Source organism: Siphateles boraxobius, unplaced genomic scaffold (genome assembly GCF_051911475.1).
Source record: "Siphateles boraxobius isolate OS27281-9 unplaced genomic scaffold, OSU_SipBor_1 2, whole genome shotgun sequence".
In the NCBI taxonomy this organism is placed as follows: Eukaryota; Metazoa; Chordata; class Actinopteri; order Cypriniformes; family Leuciscidae; genus Siphateles; species Siphateles boraxobius.
In genome coordinates, this window is record NW_027508810.1 from 6,015,834 (window position 1) to 6,034,565 (window position 18,732).

Here is an 18,732-nt window from a genome sequence, read left to right on the forward strand (position 1 = left end):
TTTGAGAAAAACTATCATTATGACATAAACAAACAAACTCAAAAGGTCTTCACGGCAACCCGTCAAAATAAAAGTTCGGTTTAACTTGACAGAAATATATTACCGTTGTACAGTAGAATTTAGATATGTCCCAATGTAATAATACTAACACTAATCCAAATAAATTATCATCAAAACTGAATTTAAGGAATAATCCATGTTTTAATTTTAAAGTCCCCGTGAACCGGAAGTTGCAAACGACTTTTCTCCAGTGTTGTGACGTATTTCCGAGAGAAATGGAATACTAAATGAGGCAAAATGGTGGGCGTGGCTTTTTCCCCAACTAGCACCTGATTGGATCTAGAAAAGTAGGTGTTTTCATTCAGCCTGTCTACTGTCAGTTGGAGGGGCGTGATTACGGATGTTAAGAAGACGCCCAAACCGTGAAACCTACGTCATCAGGCAAGGTCCTCCAACGCAGAGGGGAGGGGAAATTTCAGATTTTGATTAAAGATTACGAAGCCAAACAATTTTTTTGTGTGGATTGACTTGCATGGATGAATTGTTCACCACAAAACGATCAATTTAAGCAAACAAAGTAAGTATGGTCAATTTTGAATTCATGGGGACTTTAACAGTAAAGCTCATTGTGCAGCACGTTATTTGACAAAAAGTTTATTTAATTTCATATGATTAAAATTGATGATAAATGATCAAATTTGTGTTTTATGTCTTCATTTTATTACCAGAAAAAACACAACACAGAATTAGTGTGACATTTTTTTTCATATTTTTTTTTAAATGTTGTATACGTTTAATGATTCATAATACACTATTTCAATTAATTAGACATGCTTTTTGATTGCTAAAAAATTTACACCACGTATTCGTAATACACCCGCTCCGCAACACTAGCAGTTCCCCCAATCCCCCCCCCCCTGAAAAAAAATCCTAGGGGAAACACTGGGCATTCATAACGGTGCGCGTCCATGGCGACGAGCGAGCAGAGCTGAGCGAACGTTTAGTTAATTTATTCATTCGAGCGCTCTGCAAGAGCCACCATTATCAATGTGGACGTCCGTATTTAAAAGCTCTCGATCCTCAGTCACATACCAAATATGTATATAATTTTGAACACAAGAGGGCAGTATGGCCCTATGTATGAGTTGGTGTTTAAACTAAACTATCACTCAAAGAGCCCCCCCCCCCTCCCCTCCCCCCCTCCCCACACAGACACACACACACACACACACACACACAAACAGAATGGCAGGGGGACAAGAAATCCATTCAAACTACAATATCTGACTTTCTGTTGCTCTGAGCTAATGACTTTAAATTAGAAAGTCGATTGGCTTGATGAGAACAATATGCGTGGCAAGTTTTGTAACTGTAGGTAAAACGAGCAAAGTTATAACACACTTTATGTGTCCTTTTTTAGTCATAAAATTAATTTCCTCGCCACGGCCAAACCGTTCGAGATATCAAAAATCCCTCCGGAATTTAGCATCATCAATGTCTTGACGTCATGCTGACCGAGTTTGCTTGAAATCCGATTAATTCCCAAGGAGAATTAAATAGAATTTCAGGGGTATGCGTTTCCAAACAAACCATGATAGCCGGCTTCCTGTTGGGATGTCGTAAAACTTAGAGCACGAAAGTTGTTCAACCCAATGAGATCTATAAGTGTACCGAGTTTCATATTATTACATGGAAGTGTCTTTGATTTATGGACAAGTGTTCGAATCCCAGTCCAGGGGGCGCTGTCGGTCTGCCCTGCCACGCCCGGGTACCAGCTTCAGTCCGGCCCTGATGGCCACGGGTTCTGACCCGTGTGCAAAGTTTCAAGAGTTTTAGAGGATGTTAAGGGCCCCAAAAGCCCCCAAAACCTTGATCAACAATAATTAAAAGCTTTGTCACTCAAACAGACACATCCCCCTCCCCCCACAGACACAGAGGTATGCAGAGAGAGGGAGAGAGGGACAGAGATTACTCCAAAACATCCCATTCAAACCAAAATACCTGTTGTTCGGAACCAAAATCTGTAAATTAGAAAGTTGTCCGGCTTGATCTGAACAATATGCCTACCGAGTTTTAAGATTGCAGGTAAAACTATGAAACTAACCCTCTCACTTTTGTCAAAAGGTGGCGCTACTGAGTCCCTGCACCACGCCCGTTCCTGAAACTTTGCACATGTCTACTGGCTAATATATGTGACATGTCTGTCAAGTTTCATGCAATTTCAAGCATGCTAAGAGTCTCAAAAGCATCAAAAAAGAATTTTAAAGTTTGATGTGTTGCCACGGCAACAGTATCAAAGATATCAAGAATCCATTCACAGGTCTACATATGGCGTATGTTTACATTATACAGATGAAGTTTGAAGCAAATTGGGTTAAAATAAGAGGGTGATTTCGAAGCATTTTGAAAGTGACACACTTCCTGCTGCCAGTTGGTGGCGCTATAACTTTGACTCACAAAAGTCACATCCATGTGATCGGCCTCTTACAACGAACACACTGCTGAAGTTTCATCAAGATCAGTTAATGTATGCAGAAGTTATAACACACTTCCTGTTTCACGTTTCTCGCCATAATTTCGTTTCCTCGCCACGGCCACACCGTTCGAGATATCAAAAATCCCCTCGCAATTTTTCATCCTCAATGTCTTGACTTCATGCTGACCGAGTTTCGTGGCATTTCTTTGAATTCTCTAGGAGAAGTACTTTAAATTCCATTGCATGCGTTTTACAAACAACCCTAAATAGCCGACTTCCTGTTGGGCTGGGGTAAAAAGTAAGAGCATGAAGTATATATGAACCGATGAGATCTATATGTGTACCGAGTTTCATATTCTTACATACAAGCGTGTTTGATTTATGGACCAAGTTTTCGGACCCCGTTCCAGGGGGCGCTGTCGAGCCCCCCTGCCACGCCCGGGTACCATCTTCACCCCGACCCTGATGGCCGCGGGTTCTGACCCGCGTGCAAAGTTTCAAGAGTTTTCGTGCACGTTAAGAGCCCCAAAAGTGCCCGAATAGTCGTAAGAAAAATAAAAGAGGAGAAAATAAAAAAAAATAATCCTAAGGAAAACAATAGGGCCTTCGCCTTTTCAAGGCTTGGGCCCTAATAATAATAATCCTTAGGAAAACAATAGGGCCTTCGCCTTTTCAAGGCTTGGGCCCTAATAATAATAATAATAATAATAATCCTTAGGAAAACAATAGGGCCTTCGCCTTTTCAAGGCTTGGGCCCTAATAATCCTTAGGAAAACAATAGGGCCTTCGCCCTTTCAAGGCTTGGGCCCTAATAATCCTTAGGAAAACAATAGGGCCTTCGCCTTTTCAAGGCTTGGGCCCTAATAATCCTTAGGAAAACAATAGGGCCTTCGCCTTTTCAAGGCTTGGGCCCTAATAATAATAATAATAATAATAATAATAATAATAACAATAATCCTTAGGAAAACAATAGGGCCTTCGCCTTTTCAAGGCTTGGGCCCTAATAATAATAATAATAATAATAATAATAATAATAATCCTTAGGAAAACAATAGGGCCTTCGCCTTTTCAAGGCTTGGGCCCTAATAATAATAATCCTTAGGAAAACAATAGGGCCTTCGCCTTTTCAAGGCTTGGGCCCTAATAATTTGTCGCATAGCCTATCTGAACATTATATTTTTAATGCTAATCTTTTAGAGATGCACCGATTAAACAGCTGGTGACCGGAATTCGCCAACTTTAATGTGATCGGGCATGACAAATGTCAAATGCACTCGGGCGTCGCATTATTATCATTGCGCAACATCAGCATCCCACGTGCACACGGAATGCACATGTACTGTAGGAAACCTCGTGAATTACGGCCGTTTCAGACCACAAGCGTGAAGCGGGGGTTTCGGCGCCTATTTTTAATCTAAGTCTATTCTTTTTGGCTGTGCTGCTCACATTTTTGATGGGCAAAATAAATATGATTTCACACAAAAAGTGCCTAAAATGCACATAATTTGCATGTGTGTTTTAACAAGAACAGGAGTAGGCTATGTCAGAAAAGAAAATGAAGACTTACCCAAAGAAAATTTACCCATTTAAACTTGTTTTTATTATTGATTTTTGGTAAAAGTATATGGTATTTTATAAAAAAAAAATATAGAAAATAAATATTCGTGTATAATATATAAAGTGGTTAGAAAAAATTAAATCGGCAGGTCAAACTCAATGAAAAATCGGAATCAGCCTAAAAAATTGTAATCGGTGCATCTCTATAATCTTTCTGATTGTCTGGTATCAAACACCATTACATATCTGATGTTCTCCTAGATGTTTTATTTATTTATTTCTATATTTGCCGTAGTATTGTCGATGGGTTCAATAACACATTCAGCAAAAGGGGGGCCTTGGCCAGAACTTAGTTGTATTTGCGGGGCCTTGTCATGGAAAAGTTTGGGAACGCCTGGGCTTGGCTATAGTTTGGATTATTTTTTATAATACTCCATTGATCCTACTAAATGCGATTTCAACTATTTCTGTAGTGTTTTTTTTATACAGAATACCACTTTCTCACATAACGCAAATGAAACAGCCCCTGCACGAGTGAATAATTGATTCTCTAGCCACCGTTATCAACAAATTCAGCACTATCGCCACGGACACGACTGCACCTGGTAACGTCGCACGTAAGAAGGTATATCTTAAGCAACTTCCTAAGGTATGGTTCGGGGAACATGCCTAGAAATGGTATACCTTTAGTTAAGTTATACCTTAAGAGTCTTTGTAGCGTGTCGAGACAACGTTATCGGGAAACGCAGCCTTGATTGCTCATGACGTCATGTAAAGTGAAGCCACCATATTGGTATTCCCTCAAATTCTATTGAATTAATAGAAAATCATCTGATTTTAATGAGAAAACATGAACTAACGAGGCACCATTTTTATATTTGAATACTATACATTCTTGCAATGAAAACATCCTAAACATTTCTGATTATTATCAATGTTGAAAACAGTTGTGCTGATTAATGTTTTTTGTGTAAACCATTGTAACAATTTAAACCATTTATTTTTCCCTCCAGGATTCATTGTTAAATAGACCCTAAACACATAAACGGTAGTTAAAACTACTGTTCAAAAGTTTGGGATCAATAAGATTTAAAAAAGGTAAAATAAAGAAACTCATATTTTTATTCAGCAAGGATGCAATAAAATGACCAAAAGAGAGAGTAAGGATATCTGTTTCAAATAAATGCTGTTTTTTTACGTTCTATTCATCAAATAATCCTGAAAAACACAAAAATATGAAGCAGCAAAACTGTTTTCAACACTGATAATAATCATAAATGTTTCTTGAGCATCAAATCATCATATTATAATGATCATGTGAAGCTGTGATGCAGAAAATTCAGCTTTGATCACAGGAATTACATTTTACAATATATTCACATAGAAAACAATTAACTTATTAAAATAATAATAAGATTATTTCACAATATTGTTGTTTTTAATGCTGTGTTGGTGAACGTGAGAAATTTTTCAAAACATTAAAATTTGTACTAACACAATTAGTGTGTGTTTGACATTAGTGCATGTTTGAAGTTTTACTTACTAGTCATGTGGTTCATAGCGTCTTAGAGATGATGATCAGGACAGAAACTGCTACGGTTCAGGGCATCAGCATGGAAGGATCTAGCAACACTACAAACCATTTGTCACAGAGCCAACAATATTATTATACAATGTCAGGTTTATTAAAAGGAAAAAAGCTACAGCAGAGGGGAAACGCAGTAAAGAGAAAGAATATACAGAAAATAATTTCTTAATTAGGATAACAGAATTTGGTTTTAGGTTTGCTTATTCATTTAATATTGTTCATACAGTGTCACTTACTTTTGGATGTCAAAACCTTCTTAAAATAAATTATACAACTTAAAAATGTAAATTTGAGAAATTGAAAAATAAGAAAATGACAGATGCATGGTGATATAGGTGAAAATATTGTGACAAACTGGATATGAAGATATGAGCTTCCTCGGTTCACCTGTGTTTCCTACAACTCTGGCTGCAGCTTTCTTCAGAAATGTTGAGCTTGTGGAGCTTCCCCTCTGTTTTAGAGGGGTTATTTTGTTGCTGCTGAAATCACAGAATTGTTTTTAATCAAAATTAAAATATTATGTTTACGTTTATGTTAAATAAATTAGCTCACTTCCAAGTAACACCTTTACTAAAACTCTCAGATGAAAGATACACATAATGTGTATCTACACATGATGTGTAGATACACATAAGAGGCGATTAAAAGCCCAAACTTTCATAAACAAAAGCTCAAACGAGTTAACGTTAACGTTAGCTTAACCTCTTCTGAAAACGGTTGAGATGCTAACGGACTTTTTCTGAAGACACTAAACCAGGGCCGTGCAGAGACCTCTGGAGGGGCAGGTGCTCAAAGTATAAAAGGGGGCACATGCGGAACAAGGCTTTAAATAGGGCTGTGCTCAAAATATCAATACAGTAATATATCAATACGGATGATTCTGTATTGATACAGTAGCAAATGCATTGATGCAGTTTTGAAAAAGAAACAGAACAGAAAAGACAAATTTTACGTTTAAAAGTTAAAAAAAATTATGAATGTGCAGTGTGCACCTATTAATAACTCTGGGATTAGAAACTGAAGTATCTTAAGTTGTCCCAACCTGATGGCTTTTTCTTCTCTGTTATACAGAATAATAAAGAACAGCTGTTATAGTAAACTGTGTAGGACAAAATCAACGTGGCCCATGTTTCGTTTCGTATAGTTTTATTTAATGCCATATCAGCATCTATGGCTATTTTCATGGCATAAACTGATTTACACAAATACAAGAGTTACATTTATACAATGAAAATAAAAACAAAGCAAACATAAACAGCAATTAATACTTTACAAGATTTTTAACATTAATGTGATACCTGTTCTGGTACATTCTTACTAAAGTCCTTAAGTGAGTTTGCTGCCTTTGCTGTTGTTGTTACTGCTGCTGCTACTGATACTGCTGGAGCTGATCTGAGACTGTAGACATTAAAACAAACATATAGAGATATATTAGCTGATTAAATCATTTTTATGTGACCATGACAAGATGTAAAGATTGCTGACAGTGTTTGGAACCTTCACTAGCTCACTGACCTGCTGTAAAGCTGCAGATTCTGCCCAGGCCGCTATAATATAATAATATAATAATAGTAGCCTATATAATAGTACTAGGGGAGATGTTCACAGAGGCTTCTGCACACAAAACATAAGATATTTGTAAGCTAACGGTATGTGATAATAAGCCTAAACTCTTACCAGATTTGTGATGATAATTTTTATGGCACTATACGTTTTTTAAATAAATACTGTAATAATAATAATAATAATAGTTTAAAGTAAAAATAATAGTTTTTAGTCAAATAACATAAAAAGACCAGACCCCTCGACGCCCGTGAAACTTTTCTCCCTCAAACAGCAAGCTAACGTTACTTCTACAGCCTACACACAGCAATATAAACAACATCTCAGCATGCTCTTCACGTCGTTCTTGTAAAATAATAATAATAATAAGTAAACAAACATCAAAATCACTTCGCTGAGAATAAAACACCACTTACCAGCAGCCGCAGAGTTGAAGATATCCTCTGGCAGTGCGCGTAGCCGCGCGAAATCAAAAAATGCGCGTGCAGCGTGAGGAATCGTCCCGGACGCGATATTTTTTTTCACAGGATGGCAGGGGAAGACTCATGAATATTCATTAGGGAACTCATGCCTGATTGGTCTGATGACCTACCCCCTAACCCCGCCCCTAAACCTACCCGTCACTGGGGGTCGGATGTCGCGTCCCGGACGAGTTCGTCAGGTGAAAGGTCATCATGTGGGTCATTATATTTACGGCTAAATTATTATTCATTAATTTTACTAATAGTTAGATTGGGCAGGCATCCACAAAAGGGCCTTTAATTACTAAAAAAAGGAGAGGAAATTTTGCCTTGACAAAAGGGCACTTTGGGCACCAAGGGGCAAAAGGGCAGGTGCTCGAGCACCCAAAGCCCCCCCCTCTGCACGTGCCTGCACTAAACCATGTCTATAAAGTAAATATTCAACAAAAGCGTGTCAATTACAAGTAAGAGACGTGTCAAGAACAGTTGTGTGTATTATTTGTGTGCTCTTAGAGACTAATCTTACCTGAAAGCAGTGAAAACAACAGCGAGAGAGGGAGTTTTGCTGCCTGTCAGTCGCAGTGGTCCCGCGCCGTTTCCATGGCAACTCTGCGCCACTCCAGTCAGTTGCGTCATGCTCATTCAAAGTGATTTTTCCTCCCTGATAATTTTTTGTCACAACTTTATTCCTATTATGCTCCCTAATTACCAGAGCCTATAACGACTCAAATGTATTCTTCTGGATGTGTAATACATCGGTCAGCATCAGCCCGCCTCTTTTTCCTAATATGGTGTCTGTGTATATCAAATCTAGATTGCTACGCGCGTAGCCCCCATATAGAGAATCTTTGCTGTGTACTTTCAAGCAACTCGCTCGTCTCGCACGTTGAGCTGGCAATGTTCTACAGATGGTCTTGAAGTGGTAATTGGGCAAAGCAACAAATCGGCATTGAATTAGTTATCGGATGATATTAAAAGGTAGTGGGATTATTTGTGATTGACCTGGAAATTTTAACTTGATCAAAAAGTTATGGATTTGATATTAGCTGCGAATTCAGAGCATTAACTTAAGTTGTGTCAGTGTAACGTTATCGATAGCTAGCCTAGTCTAACCGTTAACTAGTTGGCTAACTTTACTGCCTGCCATACAATTTGTACTCTTTACACGTTCCTTGTTTAAAATATAATAATGAGCAGTGTAAGTACAGTATTGTATGATTTTACTAAAGTAATGTTACATATTACATTTGATTTGATTACTTTTTTACATTTCTGTCATATATTAACCATTTTCAAATAAACAGGGTAGTGTTAACCTTATTCAGCACTGAAATCTGTCAAACTTCTTTCAAAGTCCTTCATCATATTAATATTAAAATAACTTAATTTCAGAGTACCACAAAGTCAGACCTCAGCACCTTTATGTACCTTTAATGTAAGATCGTTTAGGTCACATACCACTTTGAAATCATAACATAAAAACTGCAATGGTACTGTTTTTAAAATAAGGTGTAGTAGGCCTAAGTGTACAGTAAGTGTGTGTGTAAACATGCTTTAATGAAGTAGACTTCAAAAGCTTTTGAATTTGAGCTTACAGTTCTTTCATCAACCTGTCTTTTGCATAAACTTACAAAATAGATACTTTAACTTATGCCTGATGATTTTCTTTTTTTAAAGATTTCGCTTTCCTTGGTCACGGCATATTTTTCAAATATGACTTGATCTGAAGGACAGATATTTAGTTTACATCCACTTTTCCGCTTCCGATCTGTTGCGTGAGATCACGTGATCATGGTGGAATCATATCTGGCATGATAATCTTATTAACATTTTGTAGTGTGTGATGCGCCATGATTTTCAAATCTTGTAGTGTGAGCATGTTTAAGATTTGAGGGAAGAAAATCTGCAAAGATTCTCCTTAAGTGTGTGGTGCAAGCAGATTTCAAAATCGGTTAGGATTTTAAAACTCCTGTAGTGTGAGCCAGGCATAATAACAGGAGTTCTGCCTATGCCTGGGCGATGCCTCTGCGATGTTATAGGGAGGGAGGCCGACGCTCGATGTTTGGCCGACGTCGGCCAGACGTACGTGTGCTATCTGGGTAGGGTTTATATGTGATAAATGCAAGGAAACAGTCAGGCTGACGGAGAAGATTTCAGAATTAGAAACACTCATCCAAACTTTAATTGAGGATAGTAAGTGTGCTAGAGCTTTAGATTCTACGTTGGATGCGCCTTGCATAGTGAACGCTTTACATGATTCGGTTCCGGCTGAACTATTGCCTGTGCAGCCAGGCAGATGGGTGACAGTGAGGGATCGCTCTAGTCACAGATCAAAAAACCACTCTTCCGTTCCGATTACCACAACAAATCGATTTGCCCCACTCAGTGAAACACCCACTGAGAATTCTGTTGATTGTGCCCTGGTAATTGGCGATTCTATTACACGGAACGTGAAAATAGGGACACCAGCCAACATAGTCACATGTTTGCCGGGAGCCAGAGCGCCTGACATCAAAGCAAATTTAAAAGTGCTGGCTAATGCTAATTGTAAATTCTCTAAGATTGTTATTCACGTCGGCACTAATGATGTTCGACTCCGCCAGTAGGAGATCACCAAAATTAATATTAAAGAGGCGTTTGAACTCGCAAGTACGATGTCAGGCACTGTAATTTGCTCTGGCCCCCTTCCTGTTCGAAGGAGTGATGAGATAGTTAGCAGATTGTCATCACTCAATGGCTGGCTGTCTAAGTGGTGTCCGCAAAATAATATAGAATTCATAGACAATTGGAAAAGTTTTTGGGGCAAACCTGACCTGTTGAAAAGAGATGGAATTCATCCCTCCTGGGATGGTGCTGCTCTTCTCTCTAGTAATTTGGCTCATAGTCTAGGAGACAAAACATGACAATCTGGGACTCAGGTCAGGAAGCAGACAAACTGGCTAAACCGACCGTCTGCTAGCGGCCTCGCGTCACCAAGATCAGATAAATCCCATCACATAGAGGCTCTTTCACCTAGATATCATCATATAGAGACTGTGTCTGTTCCCCGAATTTGGAAATCCAAAAAACGTCCAAACCGATCTAAGGTTAAAAATGTAATTGATATTCAACAAATAAAAAATAGATATAATACAGATGAGCAAATAATAAAGCTTGGGTTGCTGAATATTCGATCCCTTACTTCAAAAGCACTCATAGTTAATGATATGATTTCAGATTATAACCTAGATGTGCTGTGTATGACAGAAACCTGGCTAAAACCAGACGATTACATTACTTTAAATGAGTCCACCCCTCATGATTACTGTTATAAACATGAACCTCGCCTGAAAGGCAAAGGGGGAGGTGTTGCTGTAATTTATAGTAATATTTTCAAAACCACTAAAAAATCTAGTTTAAAATGTATTTCTTTTGAAGTGTTGGTGCTTAATGTAAAAATATATAATGTAAACGATAAATCAAGTTTGAGAATTCTGCTGGCAACTGTATACAGGCCACCAGGGCACCATAAAGATTTTATCAAAGAATTTGCTGACTTTCTTTCAGAATTAGTATTGACTGCAGATAAAGTCCTAATTGTTGGTGATTTTAATATACATGTAGATAATGGAAAAGATGCAATGGGATTGGCATTTAAAGACATTCTTAACTCTATTGGAGTTAGACAACACGTGTCAGGACCTACTCATTGTCGTAATCATACTCTAGATCTAATATTATCACATGGAATCAATGTTGATGCTGTTGAAATTCTGCAGCAGAGCGACGACATCTCAGATCATTATCTAGTCTCATGTAAATTACATTTAGCCAAGGCTGCAAAGCCAACTCCGTGTTACATGTATGTTAGACCTATCACTTCTGCCAGTAAAGATTGCTTTATCAATAATCTTCCTAATCAGTTTCATCGTCTCAGCATCCCAGATAGCTTAGAAGAAATGAAAGCGTAAGCGTAAGTTCTACCAGAAAGACTCCATTGCACGTCACTAATTTATAATTCCACACTACCAATAACAGCTCGACATTGAATATAAAAGACTGATCCTACCGTTCCATGTTGTTGCCCGCAGTAGCAAAGTTTTCGATGCCAATTACGCTTCCATTCAGTTCGCAGAAACAGCGCGGCGTTCACTTACTCGCGTTTCGATACCAAACATAACAACACAAGTCACATCGTCGATTTTGATCTCAGCAACTTTCGCGATGCGCGAGTGGGAGACACTTGTGTAAGAAACAAGCGTGTGGCAGCTTTTAATCTCATGAGAGTCGATCTCCACTCAGCGTTTTTTCAAAAAGTTCCCCTTTTACTATGATTAAACTTCATTCAGGTAAGTATATTAACTTGCTACTCTACTGTTCCCTTCAAGCGGTGAAGTTCAATTGTTGTGATGTGGTAGCTTTAAAATAACGGCCGATACTGCAGTCTGCAACGCAACATACTGCAACACTTTAAACAGTAAACAGTGGGCCCATTGAAATGGTAAGTGTATGCAAAGATTCACGTAACTGAATCGGCGATCCCACGCACTCACTGCCAGTTGCAAAATACTATCAACTGGGTTGCTGAATAGAATTAAATCAAGCTTAAGAGTAACTTTGTTATTAAATCACAGTATATGCCATATATTACAGCTTGCGCTCCTCATCTGCTCACTCACCATTGTGAGAGACGAGACAAATTGCCTTCAATCTTAAAGGAGCAGTACCTATTAAGGCTAACTTATTCAACTCGTTTTACGCCCTTCTCTGAATTTGTTATTGTTTCGGTAATGCATTTATGGAGATGTTTTTTCAATAACTTCCCGAGCGCCGGAAAGATCTCGACCTATAACTAGATGATTGCAGACTTCAACTAATAAAAGGGGGCACACTATTTGATCTCAGCTCGTTTTCTGTAAATATAACTATCTCTTATTCAATCATAAATCAACAGCAATTAATAGTTCAAATATATTTATAAAAAAAAAAAAAAATAATGTCTTCAATGCTTGAAGTTCGTGCGTCGTAACTTTGCAGATGTTGTTTGTGCTTTAAACACTTTAAACAGTAAACAGTGGGCCCATTGAAATGGTAAGTGTATGCAAAGATTCACGTAACTGAATCGGCGATCCCACGCACTCACTGCCAGTTGCAAAATACTATCAACTGGGTTGCTGAATAGAATTAAATCAAGCTTAAGAGTAACTTTGTTATTAAATCACAGTATATGCCATATATTACAGCTTGCGCTCCTCATCTGCTCACTCACCATTGTGAGAGACGAGACAAATTGCCTTCAATCTTAAAGGAGCAGTACCTATTAAGGCTAACTTATTCAACTCGTTTTACGCCCTTCTCTGAATTTGTTATTGTTTCGGTAATGCATTTATGGAGATGTTTTTTCAATAACTTCCCGAGCGCCGGAAAGATCTCGACTTATAACTAGATGATTGCAGACTTCAACTAATAAAAGGGGGCACACTATTTGATCTCAGCTCGTTTTCTGTAAATATAACTATCTCTTATTCAATCATAAATCAACAGCAATTAATAGTTCAAATATATTTATAAAAATAAAAAAAAATAATGTCTTCAATGCTTGAAGTTCGTGCGTCGTAACTTTGCAGATGTTGTTTGTGCTTTAACAGCAACATTTCAGAAAGTGAAATCCATTTAACCCCCTTTATTACTTCCCATCCTAAATGTTCTTTTCTCTTCTTTTCTCTTCCTATATACATATTCAGATTGTAGCCATGTTTTAAAAGCGTGCATGATCATGCATTCAAGAAAAAGCGTTTTCTAACCGTGTTTTACAGGTTTATGCGATCAGGGGAATTCGCATCCGTTTCAAAACATTTTAATTTGGCTCGTGGCTTGTCTATTTCCGATTTACGTCTTTCTCCCACCTTTTAAATGTATTTAAGTTTTCGAAAACAGATTCTTCTGGAGTCTCTGGCGTTATTACTATATCTAAAGTCTATAATTCCTATTGCCCTTATACCTCTATGGTCATATCTCAAAGCATGACCACACTTCAATACTCCCCTTTTTTCATAAAACCGAACGGTCTTCCAATGACAAAGCACTGGTTTTGAACCCATGTAGTTCCTCCCTAATTCTCCGGTCCTTCTCCAGATATATACACTGGGCATTCCTTTCGTTCGGAGCAACAACAACAGTAGCCGAATGCGGCGTTCCCGACTCCCCTATCCAAATGCTCGGCAGATTGTCGTCCACAGCATACAAGACCTACATCAGATCCGACACGTATGTTCTACTAAATGCTCAACAAGCCCCCTCAACCGACATTCGAGGTAAGTTTTTCGCTAGCTACTGGTGGTGGTTAACAATCCATACATCTATCATTCGTCTGCTTTTCGCTGCTAATCTGTTTAGTTACACGCAGTCAATCGCAATTTTCTTTATTTCGTTCTTTACCATCAACTCATCCCATATTTGTTTAATGAAGAATACCTTTGAAAATACCATAATAACAACGGTCCAAGGTTATTCGTATCCTTGCTTGCTATGTCTATCGTGACTTTCGTTTCTGATTGCTGCAATATTTTTAAGCCTATCACAGCTTCTGAAATTCTACGATTACTGCCATTTTATGACCAATCTTGGGCTATTTCATTAATGTTATCGAAGCTTTCGACTTGATTTCGTTCTCGACGCATGAATTCTGCCTATCGAGGCATAACTTGTGTGAGCTTTCACAATTGTAATCCAAAGCCAAATAATTCATGGCTTCGTTCATAAATGCATATCGTAGCTTTCCTGGTTGAATCATCTTAACGTTTTATCTCAGCCTATCGCGGCTCCTCGGAAAAGTCTCCCTGGCTTCAGCCTTTATCACAATAAATATTAGGTCAATCATGGACCTATTTTACGAATACTGGTATCGTTTCATGGCTAAACGTAGCCTATTACATTAATGCTATCGAAGCTTTCGACTAATCTCAGTTCTGATGCATGAACTCAGCCAATTGAGGCATCAGCCTATCTAGGCTTCACTATTAAACAAGCTTTCATGATTGTGCTCTAAGCCAAATATTTCATGGTCGATCACAGCCTTTGTTCATAAACGCATATCGTAGCTTTCCTGATTGTAACCATCCAATGTCATATCTCTGCCTATCGTGGCTCCTCTGAAAAGTTCAGCTTTTTATCATTATACATGTAAGGTCAATCACGGACCTATTTTACGATCACTGTTAATGTTTCATTGCTAAACGAAGCCTAGTACATTAATGCTATCGAAGCCTTCGACTAATCTCAGTTCTGATGCATGAACTCGGCCATATCGAGGCATCGGCCTATCGAGGCATCGGCCTATCGAGGCATCGCTATCGAACAAGCTTTCATGATTGGAACCCTAATGACAAATATTTCATGGCTGATTCATAAATGTTCTTTGTTCATAAATGTATATCGTAGCTTTCCTGATTGCATTCATCTAATGTCATATCTCTGCCTATCATGGCTCCTCGGTAAAGTCTCCCCGGCTTCAGCCTTTATCATTATAAATATAAAGTCAATCATGGACCTATTTTTCGATTACTGGTATTGTTTCATGGCTAAACGTAGCCTATTACATTAATGCTATCGAAGCTTTCGACTAATCTCGATTCTGATGCATGAACTCAGCCTTTCGAGGCATCAGCCTACCGAGGCACCACTATTGAACAAGCTTTCAGGATTGTACTCTAAGCCAATTTGTTTTTTTTCATGGCCGATCGCAGCCTTCGTTCATAAACTCAAATCGTAGCTTTCCCGATTGTAATCATCTCAATGTCTTATCTCTGCCTCTCGTGCCTCCTCGGAAAAGTCGACCTGGCAACTGCCCTCATCATTTATAAATACTGTATATGGTCAATCACGGACCTATTTTACAATCACTGTGATCGTTTCATGGCAATACGTAGCCTATTACAATTATGCTATCGAGCTTTCAACTAATCTCGGTTCTGATACATGAACTCAGCCTACCGAGACTTCACAATTGACCGAGCTTTCATGACCGTACGCTAAAGCCAAATATTTTGCGCATATCGTAGCTTCCCTGATAGCAGTTATGCCAATGTGTCATCTCTGCCTTTTGTGGCTCCTCGGGAAGTCGCCTGGCGACAGCCTCATTATTTATAAATGTAAGGTCATTACGGACCTATTTTTTAAAGAAAGACGAGGGCTGGTGCATATGCTATTTAACTTTGCTTTTATTTATTTTCTCCCTATATTCATACCCAGGATGTATGCATCTTAAAATCTCAGCCGATCGACGCTTCATTTAAAATCTCCATCTCAAGTTTTGGGGGCAGACGTGGCTTCTGTTCATATTCAGAAGATAAGAAGCTCAGCTCACATAGTGACATTCCCAATTTCGATCTTTTAAAGCTTCCAATCAATTATCTTCATCTCAGTATATCTCGTAGGTTTAATCTTTCACATACAGTACCTCACCTTAAGATAAGCAATAAAGAAGTTGTCTAATTGTCTTCCCTATTTTATTAATTCTTCTGCATGCCTTTCAGAATCCTCATAGGTATGTATCGAGGCATCAGCATGAACTTAGCCTATCGAGGCGTCAGCCTATCGAGGCTTCAGCCTATCGAGGCTTCAGCCTATCGAGGCATCAGCCTATCGAGGCTTCAGCCTATCGAGACTTCAGCCTATCGAGGCATCAGCCTATCGAGGCATCAGCCTATCGAGGCACCAGCCTATCGAGGCACCAACCTATCGAGGCACCAGCCTATCGAGGCACCAGCCTATCGAGGCACCAGCCCATCGAGGCATCAGCCCATCCAGGCATCAGCCCATCGAGGCATCAGCCCATCGAGGCATGAGCCCATCGAGGCATCAGCCCATCGAGGCATCAGCCCATCGAGGCATCAGCCTATCGAGGCATCAGCCTATCGAGGCATCAGCCTATCGAGGCATCAGCCTATCGTGGCTTATTTCATAAACACATATTACATTTAATCTCGGTTCTGACGTATGGACTAAGCCTATCGAGGCATCAGCCTATCGAGGGATTAGCCATGGCCTTAGACAATCGGGTCTTATTTCATAAACGCATATTACATTTAATCTCGGTTCTGTCGCATGAACTAAGCGTATCGAGGCATCAGCCTATCGAGGCTTAATGTACAGTTTTAATGATTACTTTAAAGCCTACTATCATGGGCAGCCGAGGCTTTCGTATGTATGTATCTTAACAACTCAGCCTATCAAGGCTTCGTTAAAATTCCCATTTCAAGTTTTGCGGCCAGACGCGGCTTCGTCCACGTTTAAAAATAAGCCCTGCCCATATAGAGTGACATTCCTACTCTCGATCTTGCTGAAGTCTCTTATAAGTTATCTTATCTCAGAACATATCGTAGTTTTAATCTTTTATGCTTAGTACCTGACTTTAAGATAAGCAATTAAAAGTCGTCTTATTGTCTTCCCTATTTATTAATCCTACTGTATGCTTTCAGAATCCTCATAGGTATGTATGGAATTCGTCACATTTTCCTCACTTTTTGGGGGTAGGCTCCACCCCTGCCTCTAACATCAGGCAGGACCTATAAGCTAACCTTAAGACCCTGACGGAGGACGAGGCCTACGCCAAAGAACTCAGAGACGGAGCTTGTCGAGCATCTACCTTTATTTTTGTCTGTAAACTCTTTTCACAAAATAAATTCTTTTTTCGAGAATCCTTCTGAGTCTTTATGGTAGAACTTGATATTGCAACAGAAACTTTTAACTCTCTCCTTTCCAGCACTTTAGATACAGTTGCTCCGTTGCGCTTAAAGAAGATTAAAGAAAATAGTCCAACACAGTGGTACAACGAGCACACCCGGGCCCTTAAGAGAGCAGCCAGAAAAATGGAGCGCAACTAGAAGAAAACAAAACTAGAGGTATTTCGGATTTCATGGAAGGAGAGCTCGATTGCTTACAGAGAGGCTTTAAAAGCTGCTAGATCTGCTTATTTTTCAACCCTATTAAAAGAAAATAAGCATAATCCAAGGTATTTATTTGAAAAAGTGGCTACACTAACGAAAAAGAAAGCTTCAAGCCCAGAAGTTTCCAAGAAACACAGCAGTAATGACTTTATGAACTTCTTCACTTATAAGATTGATAATATTAGGGACAAAATTATAACTATGCAACCGTCTACTACAGCATCACATCAGGGAGTGCATTATAGTCTCCCCGAGGTAAAATTTGATTCATTTGTTGCCATAGGAGAGGAAGAATTTTGCAAACTCGTTAATTAATCTAAATCGACAACATGTATGTTAGACCCTATACCGACTAAACTACTGAAAGAGATGCTTCCAGAAGTCATAGATCCTCTTCTTAACATCATTAATTCATCTTTGTCTCTAGGATACGTACCAAAAACCTTTAAGCTGGCTATGATTAAACCGCTTGTTAAAAAAACGCAACTTGATCCTACAGAATTAGTCAATTACAAGCCGATCTCAAATCTACCTTTTCTGTCAAAGATACTAGAAAAGGCAGTATCCTCACAACTGTGTTCCTTTCTTAAAAGAAATGGTATCTGCAAGGATTTCCAGTCAGGATTTAGACCGCACCATAGCACTGAGACAGCTCTCATTAGAGTCACAAATGATTTGCTCTTATCATCCGATCGTGGTTGTATCTCTCTATTAGTGTTACTTGATCTTAGTGCTGCATTTGACACCATTGAACACAACATTCTCTTAAATAGACTAGAAAACTATGTTGGCATTAGTGGAATTGCATTAGCATGGTTTAAATCATATTTATCTGACCGCTATCAGTTTGTAGCAGTAAATGAAGAGATGTCTTATCGATCACAAGTTCAGTATGGCCTACCACAAGGCTCAGTACTAGGACCGCTGCTGTACACTCTGTACATGCTACCTTTAGGAGATATCATTAGGAAACATGGAATTAGCTTTCACTGTTATGCTGATGATACTCAGCTCTATATTTCTTCCAAACCTAACGAAACTCACCAATTCACAAAATTATCGGAATGCATAGTTGATATCAAAAATTGGATGACTAGTAATTTCCTACTACTAAATTCTGAAAAAACAGAGATTCTAATTATTGGACAAAAAACTTCCACA

General features: G+C 38.8%; 1 long non-coding RNA gene across 2 annotated transcripts in view; it reads right to left on the reverse strand.

The window, feature by feature from the left end:
- Nucleotides 1-8,234, reverse strand: part of LOC143744193 (uncharacterized) — a 40,356-nt gene extending 32,122 nt beyond the window's left edge. For both annotated transcript variants that reach the window (XR_013205795.1, XR_013205794.1), the window contains exons 1-3: nucleotides 8,172-8,234; nucleotides 6,009-6,100; nucleotides 5,577-5,656 (exon numbers count right to left, since the gene is read on the reverse strand). This is a non-coding gene — a long non-coding RNA (uncharacterized LOC143744193). The remainder of the gene's footprint in view (nucleotides 1-5,576; nucleotides 5,657-6,008; nucleotides 6,101-8,171) is intronic.
- Nucleotides 8,235-18,732: the final 10,498 nt, after the last annotated feature.